This window comes from Petromyzon marinus, unplaced genomic scaffold (genome assembly GCF_048934315.1).
Source record: "Petromyzon marinus isolate PM22_M1 ecotype Great Lakes invasive population unplaced genomic scaffold, UKy_Petmar_22M1.pri1.0 PM_Scaffold_302, whole genome shotgun sequence".
Taxonomy (NCBI): domain Eukaryota; kingdom Metazoa; phylum Chordata; class Hyperoartia; order Petromyzontiformes; family Petromyzontidae; genus Petromyzon; species Petromyzon marinus.
Genome location: NW_027423283.1, coordinates 30,087 through 37,429, shown reverse-complemented (window position 1 = coordinate 37,429; position 7,343 = coordinate 30,087).

Here is a 7,343-nt window from a genome sequence, read left to right as displayed (position 1 = left end):
AGCTCAGCCAATGAGCGGCCGGTGTTGTAATGCGCACGAGTGACGTCAGACGCGCGAGAGCGCGCGGGTGGTGGGGGTGACGTCAGACCGCGTAGGTTTTGACGAGACGACGTCGCCTTTATTTGTAAATACGATGCTGTCGTGAGGACTATGGCGTCACCGCGGAAAGGCCAGGGTGGTGACGTCAGCGCGTAAACAACCATCGAGACGACGTCAACGCGTAAAAAACGACGCGGGGACGTCATCGTTTCATACTAGGCGCCGCGTGACGTGGTGACGTCACCGCGCCGGGGGGGTTTACGCGGTGACGCCATCGTCGTTTCCACAATTGGTTGCCGCAAGTGACGTCACCGCGCTGGTGCGTTTTCTCTTTGTAGGTGACGTCATCGTTCGGTAAAAGTCACCGCGCAGTTTAAACAACAACAAAAAAATATTACAACAACAAAAAAATCACGACGTTTCGGCCACAACACAAGCGGCCTTCATCAGGTGGAGGAGTTGCACAACCCCCCCTTTAGCTGCCACTGCTAATTCAGTGGCCTAAAATATGGCTCTGGATTTTTTTGGTGTTATAATTTATTAACGTGGTTTATTGTTAAAATCTCGGTCACACTGTCCCTGTGATCACTGTTAACATTGCATTGACGGCTTTTATTTTGGTGATTTCGAAAACGGTGTTTTTGTGTGTTTATTGTAGTACGGAGTTAAGACACTGATGGCCTAAATCTTAGTTGTCTTGTGGTTGTTGATGTTGTTGTTCATATTCTTAGTTTTTTCGGTAAAGTCACCACGTTGGAAGGGAAACAACAAAATAATAAAAAATATATATAAAACAATAAAAAAAATTCTCACGACGTTTCGACCATAACACAAACGGTTGTCTTCAGGTGTGTTGATTTGCATATACAATCACAGAGACAATTTCAACCGAGAAGATGGATTCTATCTCAGCAATCATCGGAAGGATTTGATAAACCATTTCAGGTCTTAATTGATTGTTCACACTTACGGTTACCATGAGAGATTCGTTCATGAGGCTATCCACATATACAAGCACAGAGACAATTTCAACCGAGAAGATGGATTCTGGGCTTAGCAATCATTGGAAGGATTTGATAAACCATTTCAGGTCTTAATTGATTGTTCACACTTACGGTTACCATAAGAGATTCGTTCATGAGGCTATCCACCATATACAAACAAAGAGACAATTTCAACCGAGAAGATGGATTCTGGGCTTAGCAATCATTGGAAGGATTTTTTAAACCATTTCAGGTCTTAATTGATTGTTCACACTTACGGCTACCATGAGAGATTTGTTCACGAGCCCATCCACCATATACAAACACAGAGACAATTTCAACCGAGAAGATGGATTCTGGGCTTAGCAATCATTGGAAGGATTTGATAAACCATTTCAGGTCTTAATTGATTGATCATTGTTATAATTCAGTAGGCTCACATGACATTGACTTCTCCAAGACGGAGGTTCTTTGTAAGCCATCTGGCTACCATGAGAGATTCGTTCACGAGGCTATCCACCATATACAAACACAGAGACAATTTCAACCGAGAAGATGGATTCTGGGCTTAGCAATCATTGGAAGGATTTTATAAACCATTTCAGGTCTTAATTGATTGTTCACGCTTACAGTGGCTTTCAGACAGCATACATTAAAAAAAAAATCGTCTCCCCCCTCCACTTTTCAGAATATAGATGGACTAGTCCTAAATAAATTGCCAAATCGTTGCGCGTGGCGCTGACGTTTTTATAAATAAATGCGCCGTTTAAAAATAAAAATACATTTATGCAAATCAACACACCTGAAGATGACCGTTTGTGTTATGGTCGAAACGTCGTGAGAATTTTTTTTATTGTTTTATATATATTTTATTATTTTGTTGTTTCCCTTCAACGTGGTGACTTTACCGAAAAAACTAAGAATATGAATTACTGCAGTCACGAAAGCTTTAAATCAAAAGTTGTTGTTGTTGTTATTTGCACGCAGCGTTGGTGGTGTACACGGTGCTAATTCAGGAATATTTTGATGGTTTTTTTTCCCCCCGTGGATTTTTCTGTTTGCACAGTCAACACAAAGCAGTCGCTTTAAGACGTTTTTATTGTTCACGTTTTAGTATTTGTGTTTGTTGTTGCCCTTGCAGCCGATTCAAGAGCCGAATGGCTCACAGGGGCTATACCAAAATAAATGAAAAATGAAAACTATGAACTATGTGTGTCTCTGTGTGTCTCTGTGTGTGTCTCTGTGTGTCTCTGTGTGTCTGTGTGTGTCTATGTGTGTCTCTGTGTCTCTGTGTGTCTCTGTGTCTCTGTGTGTCTGTGTCTCTGTGTGTCTCTGTCCCTGGGTGCCTTTGTGTGTCTCTGTCCCTGTGTCTCTGTGTGTCTCTGTCCCTGTGTCTCTGTGTGTCTCTGTCCCTGTGTCTCTGTGTGTCTCTGTCCCTGTGTCTCTGTGTGTCTTTGTCCCTGTGTCTCTGTGTGTCTCTGTCCCTGTGTCTTTGTGTGTCTCTGTCCCTGTGTCTCTGTGTGTCTCTGTCCCTGTGTCTCTGTGTGTCTCTGTCCCTGTGTCTCTGTCCCTGTGTGTCTGTGTGTCTCTGTGTGTCTCTGTGTGTCTGTGTGTCTCTGTCCCTGTGTGTCTGTGTCTCTGTCCCTGTGTGTCTTTGTGTGTCTCTGTCCCTGTGTGTCTCTGTGTGTCTCTGTCCCTGTGTCTCTGTGTGTCTCTGCCCCTGTGTGTCTCTGTGTGTCTCTGTCCACTATGAAACTAAGGGACCAAACTGTCCAGCGGACAGTGTTGGAGTGAAGAAAGCCAAAGCGCCGGTCGCCTCCCTTTAAGCTGTTAGGGGGTAAACTTTAAAACGCCTTGGCAAAGGAAATTAGCACGAAACGTACCACTACTGGCAAAGCTTGTGATTAGCACAAGATGATAATACACCACCCCGGGAGTTTGGAGTGCCACTACTAGAATAAATATACTGCACCATTGAAAAATTAGTTTAATGTTCGGTTCGATTCAGAACATCTTTGACATTGACTTTTCCAAGACAGAGGTTATCTGTAAGCCATCTGGCTACCATGAGAGATTCGTTCACGAGGCTATCCACCATATACAAACACAGAGACAATTTCAACTGAGAAGATGGATTCTGGCTTAGCAATCATTGTAAGGATTTGATCAACCATTTCAGGTCTTAATTGATTGTTCACGCTTACGGTTACCATGAGAGATTCGTTCACGAGGCTATCCACATATACAAGCACAGAGACAATTTCAACCGATGGATTCTGGGCTTAGAAATCATTGGAAGGATTTGATCAACCATTTCAGGTCTTAATTGATTGATCATTGTTATAATTCAGTAGGCTCACACGACATTGACTTCTCCAAGACAGAGGTTCTTTGTAAGCCATCTGGCTACCATGAGAGATTCGTTCATGAGGCTATCCACCATATACAAACACAGAGACAATTTCAACCGAGAAGATGGATTCTGGCTTAGCAATCATTGGAAGGATTTGATAAACCATTTCGGGGTCTTCATTGATTGTTCACGCTTACGGTTACCATGAGAGATTCGTTCATGAGGCTATCCACATATGCAAGCACAGAGACAATTTCAACCGATGGATTCTGGGCTTAGCAATCATTGGAAGGATTTGATAAACCATTTCGGGGTCTTCATTGATTGTTCGAGCTTACGGTTACCATGAGAGATTCGTTCATGAGGCTATCCACATATAAAAACACAGAGACAATTTCAACCGAGAAGATGGATTCTGGGCTTAGCAATCATTGGAAGGATTTGATAAACCATTTCAGGTCTTAATTGATTGATCATTGTTATAATTCAGTAGGCTCACACGACATTGACTTCTCCAAGACAGAGGTTCTCTGTAAGCCATCTGGCTACCATGAGAGATTCGTTCATGAGGCTATCCACATATACAAGCACAGAGACAATTTCAACCGAGAAAGATGGATTCTGGGCTTAGCAATCATTGGAAGGATTTGATAAACCATCTCGGGGTCTTCATTGATTGTTCACGCTTACGGTTACCATGAGAGATTCGTTCATGAGGCTATCCACATATACAAGCACAGAGACAATTTCAACCGATGGATTCTGGCTTAGCAATCACTGGAAGGATTTGATAAACCATTTCAGGTCTTAATTGATTGTTCACACTTACGGTTACCATGAGAGATTCGTTCATGAGGCTATCCACCATATACAAACACAGAGACAATTTCAACCGAGAAAGATGGATTCTGGGCTTAGCAATCATTGGAAGGATTTGATAAACCATTTCAGGTCTTAATTGATTGTTCACGCTTACAGTGGCTTTCAGACAGCATACATTAAAAAAAAATTCGTCTCCCCCCCTCCTCTTTTCAGAATATAGATGGACTAGTCCTAAATAAATTGCCAAATCGTTGCGCGTGGCGCTGACGTTTTTATAAATAAATAAATGCGCCGTTTAACAAATTAAAAATAAATTTATGCAAATCAACACACCTGAAGATGACCGCTTGAGTTATGGTCGAAACGTCGTGAGAATTTTTTATTGTTTTATATATATTTTATTATTTTGTTGTTTCCCTTCAACGTGGTGACTTTACCGAAAAAACTAAGAATATGAATTACTGCAGTCACGAAAGCTTTAAATCAAAAGTTGTTGTTGTTATTTTCACGCAGCGTTGGTGGTGTACACGGTGCTAATTCAGGAATATTTTGATGGGTTTTTTTCCCCCGTGGATTTTTCTGTTTGCACAGTCAACACAAAGCAGTCACTTTAAGACGTTTTTATTGTTCACGTTTCAGTATTTGTGTTTGTTGTTGCCCTTGCAGCCGATTCAAGAGCCGAATGGCTCACAGGGGCTATACCAAAATAAATGAAAAATGAAAACTCTGAACTATGTGTGTCTCTGTGTGTCTGTGTGTGTGTCTCTGTCCCTGTGTGTCTGTGTGTGTCTCTGTGTGTGTGTCTCTGTGTGTCTCTGTGTGTCTCTGTGTCTCTGTGTGTCTCTGTGTGTCTGTGTCTCTGTCCCTGTGTGTCTGTGTGTGTCTCTGTGCGTGTCCGTGTGTCTCTGTGTGTCTCTGTGTGTCTATGTGTGTGTCTGTGTGTCTCTGTGTGTCTCTGTGTGTCTGTGTGTCTGTGTGTCTCTGTGTGTCTCTGTGTGTGTCTATGTGTGTCTGTGTGTCTCTGTGTGTCTCTGTCCCTGTGTGTCTGTATCTCTGTCCCTGTGTGTCTTTGTGTGTCTCTGTCCCTGTGTGTCTCTGTCCCTGTGTCTCTGTCCCTGTGTCTCTGTGTGTCTCTGTCCCTGTGTCTCTGTGTGTCTCTGTCAGTGTGTGTCTCTGTGTCTCTGTCCCTGTGTCTCTCTGTCCCTGTGTCTCTCTGTGCAACTTCAATCACTACCTATGAGATCTTCACTCAAAACTGCTCTAGAGGAGTTGTACAACCCCCCTTTAGCTGCCACTGCTAATTCAGTGGCCTAAAATATGGCTCTGGATTTTTTGGTGTTATAATTTATTAACGTGGTTCATTGTTAAAATCTCGGTCACACCGTCCCTGCGATCACTGTTAACATTGCATTGACGGCTTTTATTTTGGTGATTTCGAAAACGGTGTTTTTGTGTGTTTATTGTAGTACGGAGTTAAGACACTGATGGCCTTAATCTTAGTTGTCTTGTGGTTGTTGATGTTGTTGTTGTTCATATTCTTAGTTTTTTTCGGTAAAGTCACCACGTTGGAAGGGAAACAACAAAATAAGAAAAAATATATATAAAACAATATTAAAAAAATTCTCACGACGTTTCGACCATAACACAAACGGTTGTCTTCAGGTGTGTTGATTTGCATATACAAGCACAGAGACAATTTCAACCGAGAAGATGGATTCTATCTTAGCAATCATTGGAAAGATTTGATAAACCATTTCAGGTCTTAATTGATTGTTCACACTTACGGCTACCATGAGAGATTCGTTCATGAGGCTATCCACCATATACAAACACAGAGACAATTTCAACCGAGACGATGAATTCTATCTTAGCAATCATTGGAAGGATTTGATAAACCATTTCAGGTCTTAATTGATTGTTCACACTTACGGTTACCATGAGAGATTCGTTCATGAGGCTATCCACATATACAAGCACAGACACAATTTCAACCGAGAAGATGGATTCTGGGCTTAGCAATCATTGGAAGGATTTGATAAACCATTTCAGGTCTTAATTGATTGTTCACGCTTACAGTGGCTTTCAGAGAGCATACATTAAAAAAAATCGTCTCCCCCCTCCTCTTTTCAGAATATAGATGGACTAGTCCTAAATAAATTGCCAAATCGTTGCGCGTGGCGCTAACGTTTTTATAAATAAATAAATGCACCGTTTAAAAATAAATTTATGCAAATCAACACACCTGAAGACGACCGTTTGAGTTATGGTCGAAACGTCGTGAGATTGTTTTATTGTTTTATATATATTTTATTATTTTGTTGTTTCCCTTCAACGTGGTGACTTTACCGAAAAAACTAAGATTATGAATTACTGCAGTCACGAAAGCTTTAAATCAAAAGTTGTTGTTGTTATTTTCACGCAGCGTTGGTGGTGTACACGGTGCTAATTCAGGAATATTTTGATGGTTTTTTTTCCCCCCGTGGATTTTTCTGTTTGCACAGTCAACACAAAGCAGTCACTTTAAGACGTTTTTATTGTTCACGTTTCAGTATTTGTGTTTGTTGTTGCCCTTGCAGCCGATTCAAGAGCCGAATGGCTCACAGGGGCTATACCAAAATAGATGAAAAATGAAAACTATGAACTATGTGTGTGTCTGTGTGTGTCTGTGTGTGTGTCTATGTGTGTCTGTGTGTGTCTGTGTGTGCCTCTGTGTGTGTCTATGTGTCTCTGTGTGTCTCTGTGTGTCTATGTGTCTCTGTGTGTCTCTGTGTGTCTGTGTGTCTCTGTGTGTCTCTGTGTGTCTATGTGTGTCTGTGTGTGTCTGTGTGTGTCTATGTGTGTCTGTGTGTCTCTGTGTGTGTCTATGTGTGTCTGTGTGTCTCTGTGTGTGCCTAAGTGTGTCTGTGTGTCTCTGTGTGTCTCTGTCCCTGTGTCTCTGTGTGTCTCTGTCCCTGTGTGTGTCTGTGTATCTCTGTCCCTGTGTCTCTCTGTGCAACTTGAATCACTACCTATGAGATCTTCACTCAAAACTGCTCTAGAGGAGTTGTACAACCCCCCCTTTAGCTGCCACTGCTAATTCAGTGGCCTAAAATATGGCTCTGGATTTTTTTGGTGTTATAATTTATTAACGTGGTTTATTGTTAAAA